The sequence below is a fragment of the Orbicella faveolata genome, unplaced genomic scaffold, assembly GCF_042242905.1.
Source record: "Orbicella faveolata isolate gen_17 unplaced genomic scaffold, um_ofav_v1 contig_2, whole genome shotgun sequence".
In the NCBI taxonomy this organism is placed as follows: Eukaryota; Metazoa; Cnidaria; class Anthozoa; order Scleractinia; family Merulinidae; genus Orbicella; species Orbicella faveolata.
The window spans coordinates 4,958,293-4,977,913 of NW_028301547.1; the positions used below are offsets into that span (position 1 = coordinate 4,958,293).

The 19,621-nt window shown below is 40.0% G+C and overlaps 1 pseudogene across 1 annotated transcript; it reads right to left on the reverse strand.

The window, feature by feature from the left end:
- Positions 1–449: 449 nt before the first annotated feature.
- Positions 450–15,603, reverse strand: LOC110044490 (uncharacterized; annotated as a pseudogene). Its single transcript, XR_016207249.1, has 16 exons — positions 15,535–15,603; positions 12,539–13,303; positions 11,862–12,119; positions 11,180–11,316; positions 10,324–10,681; positions 9,754–9,895; positions 8,820–9,172; positions 8,193–8,334; positions 7,723–7,899; positions 7,025–7,201; positions 6,327–6,503; positions 5,394–5,570; positions 4,610–4,786; positions 3,944–4,240; positions 3,121–3,429; positions 450–1,074 (listed from the first exon to the last, which is right to left on the reverse strand). The product of XR_016207249.1 is annotated as an uncharacterized LOC110044490 (transcript).
- Between the last annotated feature and the right edge of the window lie 4,018 nt (positions 15,604–19,621).

A 19,621-nucleotide genomic window follows, 5' to 3' on the forward strand; every position in this document is an offset into this window, starting at 1 on the left:
TCTCAACTCCCGAGATAGTGTGACAACGACCCGGCTCTAACTTTTCAGGCTCCAAAGGCTTCCACCCTAGGAATACTACTTGACCGAGTTCGTCTGGCTTGTGAAAAGAGGTAATTGAGAGAGTTTTGTGTTGCCTGATAAACACTCGCACATATCCGTCATTGCAGGTTTCTTACTTTTGTTTGATGATGGTGGGGCTGTTACAAGATGGGAGGCTGGTGGGCTTTGAGGAAGCGGGGTATGCACCAAAACATAGCTTCAAATAAAATAATAATTTATTATTATATGAGTTAATGTAGTTGTGAACACGGCACACAATGGAGGGGGATGCTTACATCAGGTATCTCCTACAGATTTATGTGAATAGCCACCATCTTGGATTCCAGAAGGCGTGAAAGCGGAGGGAGGGCTGGGGGTGAAAGAGGGCTGGCAACAAAGACAAAAATTGATTCGAGACCACAGCAGGTTTATTCAAACACCTTTCATTACCCTTAGATCAAGACAATGCCGTTTTAAGTTACGTGCAGATACAATATTCCACACATGCATATTAGCGAGAAACAATTTACTTTCTTGCGTCACCATTCCAAACACCAGTAATTCAAGCTACCTTATTACATGAATTTTCGCGACACTTTATTTCGCGATTTTGAGGTGCCCATATTTCGCGACACTTAAATTCTGTGATTTTGCGAATATTCCCTATCTTGAATCACTTTAACTTCGAGTTTTTGGGTAACGCAAAATTTATTTCCTTGAATTTGATCGGGGATTTAGTAAACCGACTCATTCAAGGGAAAAAATAAGTCAAAATTAACAAAACGCGACGGCGGAACTATATGCCAACAGTAACATAATGTGAGTCACTTAATTTTCGCGTCATGTTATGTTCGCGTCACTTTAATTTTTCGATTTTTTTTTTTTTTAAATCACGAAATTAACGTGTCGCGAAAATTTCATGTAATAAGGTGCCTTTCAGAGATCAAAAACCTCGATTACACTATGAATAAAACCAGCACCCCTTTGTCTACGTCTGCCTTATTTCCAGCTTGGCAATCCACTCAGCACCAAGTCCTGTGAAAAGAATAAATAACCCAAAATATATAATTAGTCGAGCGGAAAGTAATCGCGAGTGTAGCAGTTCTCGTAAGCTTGTTATTATTTTTGTCTTCGTAATGCATCGTCTGTCATTGGTTTGGGGCCAGGGTCATTGTTTCTGTTATTTGTTCTATCGTTATCTCAAGGTGTATCGAGCTATTCATGTGAGACCTCACGAGAGCTGCCACCTGACAAAAAGTAGTTACTATGGTATGGTATGGGACTAGGTATGGGACAAGGTCCTCCCAATTAAATCTCCTTCTATTCGTGGTCTATTAGAAGCCATAAATGAGGGGTTTTGCAGTTTATCAGTTATTGTAGTAGCTATCAAACTAGCTAGTGAGAGCAACTGCAGGTTATTAAATTCAGTAGAGTTGACCGCAATTATAGCACGTGGAGTTAACGGTTCGCTCTAGTTCTTGGAATTCGAAGAACGTGATTGCATGGCCCATCGGTGCAGTTGGAAAGCTAATTCCCAGTATTTTTTGCTTGCCCTGACAATTTGCAGGCACGGGAATATATCCCAGTAACAGAGAGGCACCGTGAGAGTAACAACTACACAACATTACTAAGCCACTGCGTCAACCAGGATTCAGGTCAACCGCACTTTGTAGATGTTTCGGTGCCCAGTAGACCAACTACTGGGCTCACTCATAGAGTGCGTATGACTTTTATTAAAGCTTTAAGAACCTAATTTTACACAAATCAAAGTGGCTATGAGCCACTCAACTTCGAAAATGGATTCTCGGTATAAGGCGTTTTAATCGGTAGGTTAAGTTAAAGTTAAAGCCCACTGGCATTGTTAAAATTTCAAAACGTAACGGCAAGAGAATACACGAGGAGATGTGGCACCGTTGAAAACATTCATGAAGTTATCGGTGATCCTCGTCCGAGAGACCAAGACAATTATAAAGAAAGTACCACTTCATGTCCGATCACCAAAGCAAGTAATAACTCTCATTTTCATTCCTATTTATTTTCGTTCTTTATTTTCCCAGCCAGTATCAGTAATTTTTTTCTTTGTTACCTATTGAGATATCTTAAAAATTATTTTAAAAGTCCAACCTAGAGTGGCGTACACTATGCCACAAGGACAGCACTGCTTCTAGTCCGCTGAACAAAGTTAAGCCCTGTTCGGCAGGGTTCCTACTTGGCTGGGTGGCCACATAAGATTGAGCGAAGGAGCGAAGGAGCGAAGGAGCGAAGGAGCGAAGGAGCGAAGGAGCGAAGGAGCGAAGGAGCGAAGGAGCGAAGGAGCGAAGGAGCGAAGGAGCGAAGGAGCGAAGGAGCGAAGGAGCGAAGGAGCGAAGGAGCGAAGGAGCGAAGGAGCGAAGGAGCGAAGGAGCGAAGGAGCGAAGGAGCGAAGGAGCGAAGGAGCGAAGGAGCGAAGGAGCGAAGGAGCGAAGGAGCGAAGGAGCGAAGGAGCGAAGGAGCGAAGGAGCGAAGGAGCGAAGGAGCGAAGGAGCGAAGGAGCGAAGGAGCGAAGGAGCGAAGGAGCGAAGGAGCGAAGGAGCGAAGGAGCGAAGGAGCGAAGGAGCGAAGGAGCGAAGGAGCGAAGGAGCGAAGGAGCGAAGGAGCGAAGGAGCGAAGGAGCGAAGGAGCGAAGGAGCGAAGGAGCGAAGGAGCGAAGGAGCGAAGGAGCGAAGGAGCGAAGGAGCGAAGGAGCGAAGGAGCGAAGGAGCGAAGGAGCGAAGGAGCGAAGGAGCGAAGGAGCGAAGGAGCGAAGGAGCGAAGGAGCGAAGGAGCGAAGCAGCGAAGCAGCGAAGCAGCGAAGCAGCGAAGCAGCGAAGCAGCGAAGCAGCGAAGCAGCGAAGCAGCGAAGCAGCGAAGCAGCGAAGCAGCGAAGCAGCGAAGCAGCGAAGCAGCGAAGCAGCGAAGCAGCGAAGGAGGGATGGAGTGATGGAGTGATGGAGTGAAGGAGTGAAGGAGTGATGGAGTGAAATCGCTCCCCCACTGCAACCTGCTGGAAAGTTAAAAGCTTGGCATGAATGAAGACATCTGCTACTAATGTTATCAGCTAACCTCAGGCCAATTCGTAGACAAACACATCTCCGTTGACCGTCTTTCCCGAACCATTGCCGGTCCTCTTACTAAACTCGCATAGTTTGGACTCCCCGTACTTCTTATAAGTATTCTTGGCGTCATCCCCTGACCAGCAACTCTCATTGTCTGCTCCAAAAATCTTGTAGCCAAGCGCTTCAGCTTTCCCCTTGCAGTAGTTGAAAATTGCATCAGGACCCTTAGCACTCACTTTGTCGTCAAATAATTCAGGCAAAGCGAAAGCTTCTCTAGGGGACACGTTGTTGTAGCAACCAGTAGGTTCCCAGTCACCTTTAAAAGAATGAATGACTGAACTTTTATTAAGCGCCGGAGTATTTAGCTTTTAAAAATAACCAATTGTGAACACTCAAATAAAAAAAAAGAAAATATGGTTCAGTTACAGTGATAGGAATATCAGGACAGTAAGGAAAGGACTGCACAGGACATGTAGTCCGCCTTGTTTGGGAATTTGCGATTTGCTTTACATAGACGAAACCCTAGGAGTAGTTCTCCTTTGATTGGGTGTAACATTTCAAACACAAAAGACAGTGTTTGACCACATTTTCAAACAACGAGATGAGAGTAGAAAATATACCACGTAGCGGAGAATTTTTGATGAAATTCGAGGTGCTTGGAAATGTGGTCAACGACAGTCTTCACTGTTACATAAATTGTAAAAATCTATGCTAATTAATACCAGACATTCAAACTCGGTTACTCATAATTAGACAATACTGTGAAAATTACGTTTGCAAAACAAAACAAAACAAAACAAAAAAACAGGCATCTAGCCCCATTATTTTACCTCCTTTCGTTTGGTAAACAAACACTATTTCTGATGCCAAGAAGCCATATCGCAAACCGCCTTTGGTGGAGCCGCACCTCCCTACAGCAGTTCCATAAATACCATACGAACTTCCAGCATTCTGGCCAGTCCAGCATCTGGTATCATCTAAACCGAACAGCGTGATTCCTTTTTGGGTAGCCGTGGTCACGCATTGCCCATATTTCTTTTCCATCTTGCCAAATCGTTTAAATTTGAACAGGATTTCACCCAGAGCTCGTCCTCTGTTTTGGTAGCATCCCACTGGCTTCCAAGTTTCTGTCATTAAAAAAAAAAAATACATAAATAAAAATATTCTGACAAATTTTATTTTTGTTAAAATACTTTGATAAACTACCAGTACAAATCATTATCAGATATAGACATTTATTCTTGTTTGAAGTCATCGGCAAAGGCAAAGTGATAATAATGCGATTGGGAAGGAAAGAAATTTGCCTCGTTTGTTTGTCTGATAATTGCAATAACAGCTACTGAAAAAAAGAATCTTTTCAGAAACGAGACTAAAATGAGAGAGTTAATGATTTTATATCTTCTCGCTATTTGCTGTCTAGTTTGGCAAGCCTAGCTGCCCCCATGCCCGCCTGACAAAATATCACATAATGTCAAACCAAAGAAGTTTTATCTCACTTTGACACTCCTGATTGTTGCATTCCCTGGTAGTGCTGTCGGGTCCCAGTCCAATACAGTCCTTTCCGCCATTAGAAGGCGGTGGATTGGTACATGTTCTCTTTCGTGTTTGCAACCCACCTCCACAAGTCTTCGAACACACACCGTACGGCTTCCAGTCTGAATAACCACCGTTTACTATATATATAAAAAAAAATAATAATAATTACAACGAATGACCCATTCCCTCTATGAGACTCGCCTGCAGGGAATCATGGTAGTTGTATTCATAAAAAAAAAACATCCAGTCCAAGATGATGAATCCCTGATCCCAATGAGAGAATTGGCCGTTGCATGATCACGGAATAGTGTTTACAATCATAAAGAATGATTGTATGCGAAACGTGCTCGTGGACTGATCTTTTTATAATGAGGTGGGGCTGTGGCAGGGTAGGAGGCTGGTGGAGTTTAAAGGAGGGAGTATGCGACATGACACAGCTTCAAAAAATATTGTGTGTTTTAAAAATGTTAATGGAGTTGTGAACACAAAAATGGAGGGGGTTGCTTACATCAGGTATTTCCTACAAGATATGTGCTATTTGTTAGTATTTCCATTACTTTTTTTAACAATACGTCCAGATAAGTTGTCGCTTCTTACAGAGGGTTGTAACTTTTGCGCGTCCTTAGTTTCGCGATGTGCTAACTTCACTGGAATTTTGGTCCTTGCTTTCTTCGTGGGATGAGTGACACGGGGTCGCTGGTAGTCACCCTATGGAACTTAACGGTCGCTATTTGTCCATTTTACCTGGACACTCTTGATTGTTGCATTCCCTGCTAGAACTGTCGGGTCCAAGTCCACTGCAGTCTTCTCCATCATGTGATGGTGGTGGATTAGTACACGTTCTTTTACGCGTCTGTTCCCCACCCCCACAGGTCTTTGATCACTCACCGTACGGTCCCCAATCTGAATAACCACCATTCACTACGAAAATGTTTCATAGTATAAATAACAAAAATATAATTATCTGCGAAGATCTCTTTCTATGTACTCATAATATTTATTTTACTTACGAAACGCCAAATTTTCTATCTGCCCATTGCGCCGATTACAATAAAATTGTGAAAAGAAAACAAAATAAGAATAAAAAATGACTAAAAAAGCAGACCTTTGATGAGAAGAAATTAAATGATAAAAGTCAAAATAGCTTTTATAAAAAAGGTGGCTTCAATGTCTGTTGAAAAAATGTGAAAGAAAATCAGGTATTTTTAAAATGTCTCTTGCTTATGACAATGGAATCCCAACACCTTAAGTAATACGAAAGGATGCTTCGAAACCCTTTTCCCTGGAACACTGGCCAAAGGCTCGTGTTTTGTATACTTTTTAACCTAGCGCAGGAGTCTTACATTTAGCCTCCAATAGGTCTTCACAATCCTCTCCTATCCATACTGGGCAAATAATCTTTCTATGCATGTTTTTTAGCCTAACGCTTTACCTACACTGTAGCTCCTCACAATCCCCTCCCCGCCTCACTGTGGGAAGGATCTTTCTTTGCACGTTTGATAGCCTAGCTCAGGTCTCTAGCCTCTAGCCTAGCTTTCAACAATATTCTCCCAGCCACTGTGGAAAAGGTTTTTCTTTATCATGATGTTTTAGTCCAGCTGCTTTCAGAGGTGCCAGAATTCGAAGTCGCTGATAAGATGAACCAAATGTAGGCGATGATATTGTCCATATCCTTACCTGGGCACTCCTGATTGTTGCATTCGCTGGTAGCACTGTCGGGTCCCAGTACACTGCAATCTTTTCCTCCGTTTGCCGGTGGTGGATTGGTACACGTTCGTTTTCGCGTTTTTACCCCACCTCCACAAGTCTTCGAACACTCGCCATACGGTTTCCAATCCGAGTAACCACCGTTAACTATAAAAGGCGAGGGAGGAAAAGCCAGTCTTGTATTTCTGTCTAATTACGTTATGGGGAACGATTTTGATGGGATTTTCGACAAATTCATTGTTTGCATCTCGAATACAGTCATTCTAATTAGAAAAGGCAAGCAAAATCTGAGTTTATTTATGGTTCTCAGGAAATGGCTCAGAAACTGCGTCAAACGATGAAGTTTTAATCATCAATACCCTTTGCAAGATCTAGCGTCCTCAAAGATAAATTTGAGGGCGGACGCTATCTATGAACTACAGAGCATCATCAATAGCTTACGTCAAAGGCGCTAGGAACTTGCAATTTAGCAACTGTTAGTCCTGATAGATATTTCACTTGTGAATCAAATAAGTAAAGATGGGTGAAAGAATTTTGTACTGCAAGAAAGAAGTTTTTGCAAATGTTACTCCGGGGACTATGAAGATCCCTTTTATTTATCTGAGATTTGTAGTTTAGGATTAAAAGTTAAAAAGTTAAAATCAGACTCTATTGATTTTCCATTTTACCTGGACATTCCTGGATATTGCATTCCGTGGTAGAAATGTCAGGTCCAAGGACATTGCAGTCTTCTCCTCCGCTTGCGGGGGGCGGATTGGTACATGTCCTCTTACGTGTCTTCACCCCACCTCCACACGTTTTTGAACACTCGCCGTACGGTCCCCAATCGGAGTAATTACCATTTACTATACAGAAGTGAAAAAAGAAGAACCGAATCGGACCTCTCAAAACGATAAAGTCAATGGATTAGTTGCATATTTTTGCAAGTAAATAATTGCTCGATTTTTTCACCAACAGCTTGTGCTAAATTAAGCAACGTCTGTTTAAGGTACTCGTAGACATTGTCGGCGAAGTTGTAGAACTAAGATTACGAATTCGACCCAATGGTCACAGTCAATAACCGCGGTAGAGCAACGCAGATGACGTTGCACGTCGCTTTACTGGCTATCAGCGATAGACAGCGTTGCTTCCCCTTGTTGAACCGTCAGAGAAAAGTCATGCTCGAGGCCTACTGAGATGTAAAAGTTATCATCATCGTCACCATCATCATTATCACCATCACCATCATCATCATCATCATCATCTTCATCGTCGTCATCGTCTTCATCGTCATCATCATCATCATCATTATCATCATCATTTTTGAAGAAATGGAAACCTCTAACTCATCCGAACGTTATGCTTTGTCTCGCGATCATTTCCTTACCTGGACAACCTCCACTGTTGCATTCTTCTGTGAGGGTATCAGGTCCCAGACCAGAACAATCCTTACCACCAGGGCTTGGAGGAGGATTTGTGCAATAACGCCTTCGATAGCGATGACCAGTACCACAAGTTACGGAACACTCAGTCCAATCACCCCACTGAGAGTACCCGCCATTATCTGGAAAAACATTATATGGCACGGTAGGTTTCTTTCAGCAATGGATGCTTTAGTGTGTAATGATTATGGAATTTTACACTTTGGTTGTGTCACTTGATGGGAAGCTAATCACATCTGCGTCAATAATGACAAATATCAATGTAGAGGAGATGAGTATTCCAGAAAGGTAGCGCGAGGTAACAAACTAGTTGGCCAACCTTATTTATAGGGTGAGTTCGGGTGTGTTAGTTTTTTTAGGACTGTACAATAAAGGTGGGCCATATTACTAATTAAGGAAAGTATTAGATTCTTACTTGCTTTACATCCGTACAGCTCTACACGCAAAGCGATGAGAATGAACCAGGCCTCAGGAATGATTCTTATGGTCCTTGTGGTAATTGGTGGAATCAGGTCATATTTGACAACGCTGTCTTTATCATTGTTGGCTTTAAAAGTCTTAAAAAGAATAATTGTTTACTGAAACGTAATTTTTGTCACTGTACAATTTTAAAAGGCCTAGACTACATGTATTATTAAACGAATATCCCATCATTTCTGCACGAACTTGAGGAATGAAATGACCAATCGTAGCTCGTGCAATTTCTTGCAAATTTTGTACACCATTTTGAAGGAAACCAACTATTTGCCGTGTCTCTATTTTGAGAAGTTGAAGTCCTTCAACGCCTCTTTAGCACTCTTAGATCAGATATTAATTGACTCTAATCACTACTTTAATGTGGTAATTACTGCTTTAATGCTGTAAATTCTTGTCTCCTCCGCAGCCATGTTTTGGGATATCACTCAACGCTCAACTACCGTATCTATTCGATTGTAAACTACACTGCAGTTGTCCTCCTGCAGGGACAGTCGGCAGCTAGTAGTTACAACTTGGAAATAAAGTCATTCAATTGTATTGTATAGATATTCACCAAAATATTTACCTTGGTATGTGTTTCTGGCTGATATTGCTGAAGAAAACCGCGGTCATCAATGTATTGAAGCGTGTAACTCTTGACATAGTAAACCGCATGGTAAAAACCCTGCGTGGCAATGCCAGTCACTTGTGTGTCTCTTCCAAAATTGATCTGAAGCCACTGACTATGATCACTCACTGCTGGTATCCAGCCTCCATAACGTCCAACTCCTCCCTTATAGTGCAGCCTAGCATTACCAGGAGCGTACAGTAAAGTCCCAGGGGCCAGTGTAGTGGAGGCTGTTATAGCGGAATCTGGAATTAACTTATCTTGCATCCCTAGTGGATCCTTGCAACTGACCTCTTGAGGTATTTGGAAGCCTAAGAAAACAAGACGGGAGAAACAAGGCTGTTGTTGTATGTGAAAAGAAATACCTATAACAACAAAAATGAAAGTCGACGCAAAAAAATACAGGCATCTAGAGTGTTGACGGACAAGGAAACAAGTAACAAAAGAGTACTACGACTGCCACTACAACTACCACTACCACTACCACTACTATTACCTCTACCACTACCACTACCACTACCACTACCTTTACCATTACCACCGCCTCTACCTCTACCATCACCACTGGCACTGCCAATGCACTACCACTGCCACTGCCACTAACACAACCGCAACCACAACAACTACAACTACCACTAGAATTACTGTATCAAAATCCCTGCCTCAACCACAGTCACAACCACTACCGCTACCACTACCACTACCACTACCACTACCACTACCGCTACTACTACCAGCACCACTTCCACTACCGCTACCGCTACCACGATCTGTACGACGAGCACTACCACTACCACGATCACTGCCGCTACCGCTAATATTGCTGACACTGCTACTGATACGGCCGCTTGCAGCTGACTCTACAACTAATTCGACGTTGACAGCTACGTACCTGATTTACAACCATAGAAATCAGCCCTCATTGAAATCCAGACGTGGTATTCCAATGGATTGATTCGGATGAAGCGTGCAATAATAGGATTCTTTAGCTTGTGACTCACAATTGAGAATCTATCCTTATTGCCTTCAAATTCCTTAAATAAAACAAAAGAGTATATGCTTTCTTGATTACAAACACGGCATAACTGATTAAGACTACACAATAGAGCGCTTGGAAATAAACTCAAACTAGTAGTGGATGAAGGATAAGATAGCTTACGTGGGTCTCATCCCCACTGTAATCATTCTCAACCTGTTTTTAGACATCGTACTTAGTTCTTTGGGGGTTAGAGCCATTGGTGTTGCGTGGATGCTTTAATAGAGTATAAAAATGCGTGCAGATCCCTTTGGGCTCTTTACGTGGCTATAACTCGTGACATCATCGGCTATTTCTTGACCTTCCTGTGATTTTGAAGACCAAGAGTGAACTAAAACGAATTTGAGGGACTACCTTAGGTATTCTTCAAAAACACAATAACACACAAATAAAAAACAATTAGGTTTTAGATTGAAGAAAAATTACCTTGACAGAACCGTCTTCCAGGTAGTCACGGAAAAAGTTTCCGTCATAACTGTACGTCAGACGATACTTTTTCACCCATTCGTAAGTATCGTCTCTTCCTTGAGTGGACACTATTGTCACTTTAACGAAACGCCCAAAATTCACCTGAAACCAACTGTTGTCTCGTAAATTACCAGCTGCCCAAGCCCCATAGTGTCCAGCTTTAAGCCTGAAATTAAGTCTTCCATTGCCCGGCATATATAAAGTTGTACCCGGAGCTACATAGCTTGAAGCAGTTATTGAGGAGTCCGGAATGGCATAATTTTCCAGACCTAATCCTTTCTGGCAAGCAGGGGGTTGTGGGGTGGGAAAGCCTGAAGGAGAAATAGTGATTTTTATTTGTAGTTTGTTTTATTTTAGAAGTGATTTATGTAGTATATCCTTTATACAAACTGCTGACTATCTATTGCCAACTTACTGCACAATTGTTATGGTGGAATGATTCTTCCTTCGACTGCTTGAATGGTTCACGTGCGGTATAACTCTTTATGTATATGACGTGAAATGTCAAAGCTTTTCCTAATTTTGGTGAACGTGAGCCCCGACGACGATTTTTTTGCATTTTCTTTTGGAAATGATCACTGGCGTTACATATTAAATTTGGGCGGTTTTTTTAGAACAATTGGCGACTGAAGAGATCTAGATAATAAGGAAATTCAAATGTTAAATATATGACTTTCTATGTGACATATATGTCATATATGTCTATATGCCTCGGTCTTAGCGTCGCCGCGGTCATTATTTTAGCTCCCTAGTATCCGGAAAGATATTTTGATTATGTCATACATGCATTTATTTGTACGTATTCTTATCTGAACGACATCCATACAACTCCATTCTTAGTGACATCCACCCATAATACGATACCGGTTGAACTCGGATGTAGCGGGCATAGATTGGTGGATCCAGTGTGTTAATATGAAGGCTGTCTCGGTCACTGTTACCTTGAAAGACCTAAAGTGATAACAACAGACACGTGTACGTAATGGCAAGTATCAACAAAGCGTTTAGCAAAAGCGGACGAGCACGATCAGCGACCGATTTCAAGGAGATCGACATGGACAATGCGATATTGAGAGTGTATATCTAATAATTATCAGATATAACAACGTTTGTGGAGATAACCTCATTGCAAGGCGCTGGAGTTTGAATCGAGCGATCCGGGTTCGTACCCTGAACGGGGGTAATTGGATTGTGTTCTTAGACAATATCTCTCTTCACCGAGGTGTATGAATGGGTACCGGTAAATTTAATGCTGGGGTGGTGGAGTGCGATAACCCTTCGAAGGACTGGCATCTCATCCACTAGGGGAGAAAAAATACTCCTAGTCGTTAGTCGGGATAAACTCCGGCCTTTATGCACAACTTCGCCCAGCGTAGACTTTGTTTTTCTATAGTTACGTGGAAGTTCAATCTCCAGAGGATAACACGAAAACAAACAAACAAACAAAACATTGAATTACTGTATGACTTTAGCTAAATGTTTTGGTTTCAACTTACCTTTTCAGAGCCATATTGACCGTTCGTGTAAAACTCAAAATAACCGCCATCATAGCTATAAGACACCTTGTATTCAGTCACCCACTGATACAGTTCTTCTCGGCCCTGAGTTCCGATCTTGGTCACCTTTGTGATGTCACCAAGATCCACCTGAATCCACTGTCCTTGTTCCAGGTACAAAGTTGACCATGCGCCTGTTTTGCCGTTCCCTGCCCGGTGATTTAGCCTAGCATTGGTAGCTCCATGAGCTACATTATACTGCAAATGTATACAATGCGTCGATTCATAAATTTATTATTTGATTGCCCGGGTTCCCTTATTTAGGGAATTGAGCTACCTTGTGCCAAGCTTTTTACTTTCAAGAGCACCAGGGGAATGTACCTCTAAGCATTTCTAACCCTGTTTTTCTTTCTTAAGTCTTAAAGTGTAAACTGTCGATTCTTCTTTCATCTCTCCTGTCCAATATTTAGACACAACTAGCTGGAGGTTAACTTGAAACCTCAAAATGCCAGACTTCAAGACTACGACACGTGATCAGAAACTACTGACACTATTACCGGAGAAGAATCACAATCGCGCCAAATTTGGGTACGATAAAAATAACTAACGGTGTCGAGAGCTAACCCGCCTGATGTATCGTCAAAGAGTATACAAGTATAAATATGTACTGCATCTACCTCGTAGTTAGCTTTGATGGCAGAGTCGGGGATTTTCCCATTTTCCATTCCCAGGGCTTCTTCATGGCAACCTAAAAGTGTTAACAAACGTGAAGTGCAATAGAACCCATTACCAAGCAAAGCGCCTTTTTTATGTAAAAGAAATCTTTTTGGCATAAATTCATGAGTATTTTAAGCACCGTAGTATGAATATTGATCATGATATGACTACAAAACCAATTTTACTCAGACCTTTAGGTAAAAATGCAGTGGCTTGGGGGAGCTTTCAACTACGACAACTAATCGATGCCGTAGTTTCCTTGAATTTGTGCTGTCACTAAATTTAACTCAACTATAACTCTCTTTACGGCAGACTGTTAAACTGGTATAGTTTTCAACATTTCCCAGTTCATTAGACATTTCGAGTGGTCAGTTGGAGAGTCCAAAATAGCAATCGCTCTTCACATTAACTGCTCATTTTGACGAGGTACCTAATAAATTGGTTGAATTAACATTGACTAAGCTGAGTAGTTTTAATACTGTACACGCACGAAAAGGTAGTGTAATTCTTAAAATAGCAGAATTAATTAAAACTCTTATTTTTTATTTTACATCTTCTTGATGTATGCAGTCCAATTATTTGTACATTCAATATTTCTAGTATAAATAACGATCAAAATATAGGCTAGCTGTGAGGGAAATGTTAAGGACTATGAAAGCAGATTGGTGAGAAAAAATGGACACTTTCCTTTTTTCACAGTACATGCATACCTTCATCCGCATACCCTGGAGAAGGAAAAAAGAACAGCGTGTGGTAGAATGTGAAAGAGACCTACACCTTTATAGCAATGAGACTAGGCAAGTACAAATCAATACAAGAAATCCCTTATGTTCTGCAGTGGGGCGGGGAAATACTTTCCTGATCTAATAAATTAGTAACAGAGCTCCTAACTTATATTAAGAGATGCCTCTTAGCCTGATTTTAACCTCTTTTTATTCAATAGTATTCCCCTCTCCTAAAAATGTATGATATATTTCTATAGTTCTTTTATAAGTATGTGTATCAGTGAACTGTTGATGTAAACAACACAGAGGCATTCAGGTTCCTGTTGCATCGCGAGTTTAGAAACGGCCTTCATACCGAAAAAACACACCTTGAATAATAATATTAATAAACTAACTAAATCTTATTAAAATAGAAGCAAAAGAAAACCAACAGCGGTTACAAACATTTCCAATTGACAACGCATGGTCTAAAAAAATTAACGTATTAACTTGAGGTTTAATTTCGTATGTTACAACATACATCTTCAGAAGTGACGGTTATAACTACAAGTTTTTTCAGACCATGCGTTGTCTTATTGGTAATTGGAACCGCTGTTGGTTTTCTTTTCCAGCTTCTGAAATCAAAATGGTCGAAGAACAAGAAAATTAAAATAGAACTATTTAAAATTCAATTTAAAAATTATATAAATACATGGTCATCCTATTGTCTTTTTAAAACAGTTTGTGTTAAAGTGATCATTATGTTTATTGCTTTTCCTATGCGCCTATTTTGTCAATTAGATTAAAAGTACGTCACGTCATTCCTTATTCCAAAGCTTTACAAAACCTTCCTTGAGGCGATGTGAAATAAATGTTATTGCATTATTAGAGTACTTCTTACAAGTTTGTTTTGGTATGTCACTGATCGCCAGATGCTGTACATGTAGATAAACAACTTATCAATACCTCCCTTAATGTATTTTTCCCTGGGATAGCTTTTAAAGACCATGCAAGTACTCAAATTAATTCAAAAGGAACCTGTCAAGGGAGGATGGGGAAAAGTATAAATGGAGTTGATTCATTTGTTCTTCTTAAGAGAGATATTAGAATTTTCACAATTTGTTTGGTTCTTTGGAGGAGTAAAACGTTATTTGGTTAATTATTTTACTGCCTAAAGAAAAATAGGCTACTCCTAGGAGTCAAACCACCTTCGCAGGAATGCAAAGAAAGCTGATATTTTCTGCGCTTACGAACCGTTAATAGCTAAAAAATTAGAAAGAGGGGAGGTCATTTACAAGTACTATGCATATGAAGAGCAGAAAGTTATTGGTGCTCAGTGGAAAAAGCGATTTTTACTTTAACTTCTCGTTAGTAACAACAGACTTCCACCATATTCATTCTTGTTGATTGGCTAAAGCAACTTTTACAACAACCGTTTACATTTTTAAAACCAACCCCCTGTAGGTTTGACAGATTTGATGCCTTTTTAATAAAATGGTCGTTAAGTTTGTTGACATTAATCAAGAAATAAGTTCGTTTATCATTAGCTTATGTTTACACGTGTGGTTTGCTGCGCTCCTGATCCTTGCAACGTATCTTCAGTATGATGAAAATGCACACAACAGGAAAAAAATAAAATGTAATTTCAAATCAAAAAGTTACATTCATAAGATCACCCTCATAAGCCTGACTAGTCTCATGGGAAGGGGAAGCAATAACTGCAATCAGTCAAGTTTTAACACAACCTACTGTTTCTTTTTTGCCTAAATAAAATCAATTTCTTGTCACCCTGCAACCTTTTTATCGTACGCGCGTTACATTTTTTGATGAGGAAATATCCGTTTCCTCTGACTCTAGCAGTATTTTGTTCCTAGCCTTAAATATAGATTCATAACAAGAACCAAGCAAAACGCACGGATAAGCATTTGAGGGCTGTTTTAGCTCCCATATGTCTCACCAAACGTACAATCCATACAACAGTAGAACACGTTGGCACAATAGGTACCATAAACTAAAGCTATTTATTCGAATAAATTTTTTTTGGAGAAAATAAGTTAAAAAGAACTTGTATAATTAAAACTCTAAAATATCAAAGTTCCTTTTTTCTGTTAGTAGCATACTGTAAGTTCGTAATATGTAATGTGTAAATTGTGACGCGTAGATACGTACTCCGTAGACTGTTTTTGTAACTGTAGTGTAAGATTAATTGTAATTGCTGTAATTGTTCAAGCAAAGAAAAAACATTAACTTACCGCTTGGTAGTAAAAGTTGAAGCAGCAAAATAATGTGTAGCTTAATGTCCATCATGGCACTGAGAGCTTGAGAAGACTAACGCGTTTCACGATTGTGACGTTTTCTCAGTTTAAGAAATTGACACCTAATGATAATTTCATTATGTCAAAAGATCTCATTGGTGCCTTGGTCACATCAAAGCATTAACTCTGGTTATTAGTCTTTAGTTTAATGGCGTCAGGCCTAACTGTAGCCAGAGCTTCCAGTCGAATTCAAATCACACCAATGCCTTCCCAATTGTTTTTAGTTCTCAACAGCCTTTGCATGACGTCATGTTTAAATGTTCCGTAGATGTTGCTCGCGACAGCCCTAAAATTTAGGGATCTGGGAAATGCTAGCATGGCTGACCGGAGAAGGTTGGAAGGCTGTTTGTCGTTCTTGTTTCTTATTTCCGTCGTCGAAAATTAAGAAATATATGGTCAAACGTTTTTAGGATATTACAAGGGACACATCTGATGTTTTCGAATTATGTTAAGGTTTCTTTGCATTCTATTGTCTCTTTTTCTCACCGCGCCTTTTTTCAGGCTTGGTTGTGTTGTTCATAGTGACGTTCATAATTGTGCATGATATCGTTATTGCTCGACTTCATTCTGATTGGGTTCTTGTTCCTAATTTAAGGCTTAAACCATGCACACTGCTTGAGTGTAACTTAGTTAATTAGTCTTGTTTTGCATCATCGAAGCAGGAATCAGTTCTTAACTATAGCCGATAGTGGATAGAGAGAACGTCACACTACTGTCACACTATGTCTCAAGTGAATATATAAAAGATCATATATTTGAACTGCGGAGAAAGATATGAAGACATGATTGATCATCGCAGTTATACACATCTTAAGGAGTTGCGAAATTAAAGCCTAAAAAAAAACAAAATAAAAGAAAGATTCAGGCCTGAATTGTTTTCAGGCTTTAATTTCACAACTGCTTTTTAAGTTGTGTATAACTGTGATAATCAATCATGTCTTCATAAAGTTATGTCTGTTCTCACATTAGTTAATAGCCTTGATGTGACCACAACCAATATGTCTTTACAAGTTTCAATTGACCTAGTCAGATAAAGCAATTCTAGAAAGTATTTTTCCTATATTTAGGCTTATCCCCAAAAAATTGTCTTCTTTGGTCCTTTTCGATTCGATCCCAAAGGAAGTGATGCGTACATCCTCGGGGCTAGCTTTAGGATGAATGTAAATTCTCAAACAATCCACTACTAGTGCAGATGAAATCAGTGAAAGCATGGAAACCGAAAAGTGCAATAGAGGGATCTACCTCACCAAGTCAGGTTTTTTGAAATCGTTTTTTCTGATGTCTTACAGGTTTAAAAATCTCTCGGTCAATTATAATTATGTTTTATTAAATGAAATTTTCGCGACGTGTTAATTTCGCGAATTTCGCGATTTAAAAAAAATCGCGAAATTTAAGTGACGCGAAAATTAAATGTCGCGAAATTAGCATGATGCGAAAATTAAGTGACTCACATTACGTCAATAATTAAAAAAGCGACTTAATTACCATTACACACGTTTATAACAATCATTTTGAACTATTCTGTGGTAATGTTCTGGTCTTCTTCATCAGTACTGCTTTCCGTCTCCACTCCAGGTAGCACTTCTTTAGTACAATCCTCAAACTGTCCATTTACTGGCTCGTTGTAGTGCTGTTCCACTAGTTGCTTAAACCTTTCAATTGCCTTGTAAACACTGTGAGAACATCTTTCTTGTTACTGTTTACATAATTAGTTGCGTTTCTGTTTATTTGGACGTTGTTGATTAAGTTGTTTGATCAAATTCAGGGACATCTTAAATAACATTGACAAAGAAATATAGTGTGTCTCACTCAAAAACGCGAAATTAAAGTGAGTCAAAATGCAAAATTTTCGCAAAATCGCGAAATTAACGTGTCGTGACAATTTCATGCAATAAGGTGGTTGAAAAAACATTGCCAACTTACAAGTCTTAGCAACCAAAATATCATTCTCAAGAATGCTATGAATTTTTTTTCCTCTCCGATATTGTCATTTAAAACAACGAGAAATGTAAAACTTCAGGGGAGGATCCAGGATTTTTCTTACGAGGGGTGCATAACTAAGGAATTGCGTAACTGACTGGTGAGGTTAACAAAGTTTAAAAGCGAATACGAAGCAGAAGGCTTCATCTCAGGCGGTTGGGGGAGGGGGGTGCGCAACTCCTGCTCTCTCCCCCTAGATCCGCCCCTGAACTTGTTACTGCAGTTGTAGTATCCCGCGTTTGCAAACTATGTGTTCACCGGCCAGTAACATGATTTACAAAATGTCAACAACGATTGTTTGTCAACAGTCACATGATCACTTACAACCTCCAAAAACTCAACACTTATGGTAAGTTAACAGTACTAAATAAAGCTCAGGGAGCTAACATATTTTGAATGAGTAACAAAACACTGAGTAAAGCTATGAACTGTAGCTTGATGCAGCCACTTTTTTATCACTTTTCTGCACAAAACGATTTTTAACATGACTTCAACAGTTTTTCCTTAGTTTATAACTGAAACTGCATGGATACACATGTACCGTTAGTAGCCCATTCTATCAACTTTTTTGGTGACGTTCGATTAACAACACAAGTGCAAAAGTGCCCAGTAGATTTGTAAATCAAAGTTTCAAGTCTTCAACATAAGCATTCATGACTTCTTAGATTTTGGCTTGCTGGGCTGTGACAAAAACTTTCGTTTTAAAACAGATCTTTGCTTCTCCCTTGTCTGCTGCATCACTGTGTTAGCCTTGCTGATCTTCTTTTGTGCTGCTTCAATCATGGCCTGAGCAACAGAAACTTCCTTAAAATCCTTCTTCTTCATAGCAGTTTTCAATTTTGCATTTGTCTATCTCAAGACGGAATCTCCAACCTCCTGCTATCTTGCTTGGCTGTTGCTTGTCTTTCTATTTCTTTCTCTTAACTCAGCAAGTCTTCCTTTCCTTTGGTGAGTTGTCGTTGTTGTGCTTCCATTTGTAGTGCTTGTTCTTTCTGTAGAGTAAGGTACTTCTTGGCCTCTTTCTTCTCCTTCTGCTCTTTGTCTAGAAGCATAACATAATTGGCATGAGCAGAACGAACCAGCTGAAGGAGTTGTCTGGTGATTGGCACAGAACCAGGACCTTCAAAAGCCTTCAACCCGTCAGTTGTTGCACGAATGCCATTGATTGAGGCTTCTCAAACCCTCTCAACCTCTGCATTACCATGTCCAAGAATAAGAGAGCCTGTCTTCACAACTTTCATAATTGATGGAAATTTCCTTTCACCCATGGTACCCTTCAGGTCATCAACCTTTCTCCAGTAGTGGTCAATGTGGATGGGCTTCTGAGGCTCTTCATATTCTGTGTACCGATACCAATCTTCTGGAATGCATTCTCCCCTCATCAGCCAGTTTGTCTAATTCATAACTGGGCGGTTGGAGCGATTCCCCTCCTAACTGGCTGCATAGAATAAGTTTCTTTTCAGATTAAGTGTCTTATCAGAACATTTTCTAACTGGTTATACTTTGATTTCCTGATAAGGAGATTAGAATTGTCAGCAGTTAGGATACTGCGCTAGACAAACACAAACTTATAAGCCAGAGGGATTTTCTTGCATGGGATAACTGGTTTAATAATGTACCATTTGATGGTGTAATCAGTACGAAACCAGTTTAGTTTTCGGATGTACTTTTCTGAGATATAAATTTCCAAGCGATTATTTTTACCATGGCGCCCTCCCGCTGAGGGAATTGCAAGAAAACTACGACAAAGTTCTATATAGCCAATCACTGTTCATCCCCAGCAAAAATAAAAGGAAAAAAAGGCTTTTGTGCCGGATTCGTACCAGTACGTGGCCTTAGTATGGTAATCCAATACTGTAATCCTGCGTCCTACTAACAGCGAAATACGATGCAATTATTTGGACTTGAACAATTATACACAGAATCGTTTTACAAAACTGATAATTGCTCAGGTATAAATAATTGAATCCAAAAACAAAACAAACAGTTTTAAGGTCAATGGTACAGAGATGATGCCTGCTAAATTTCAGATCTAGAGCTCTAA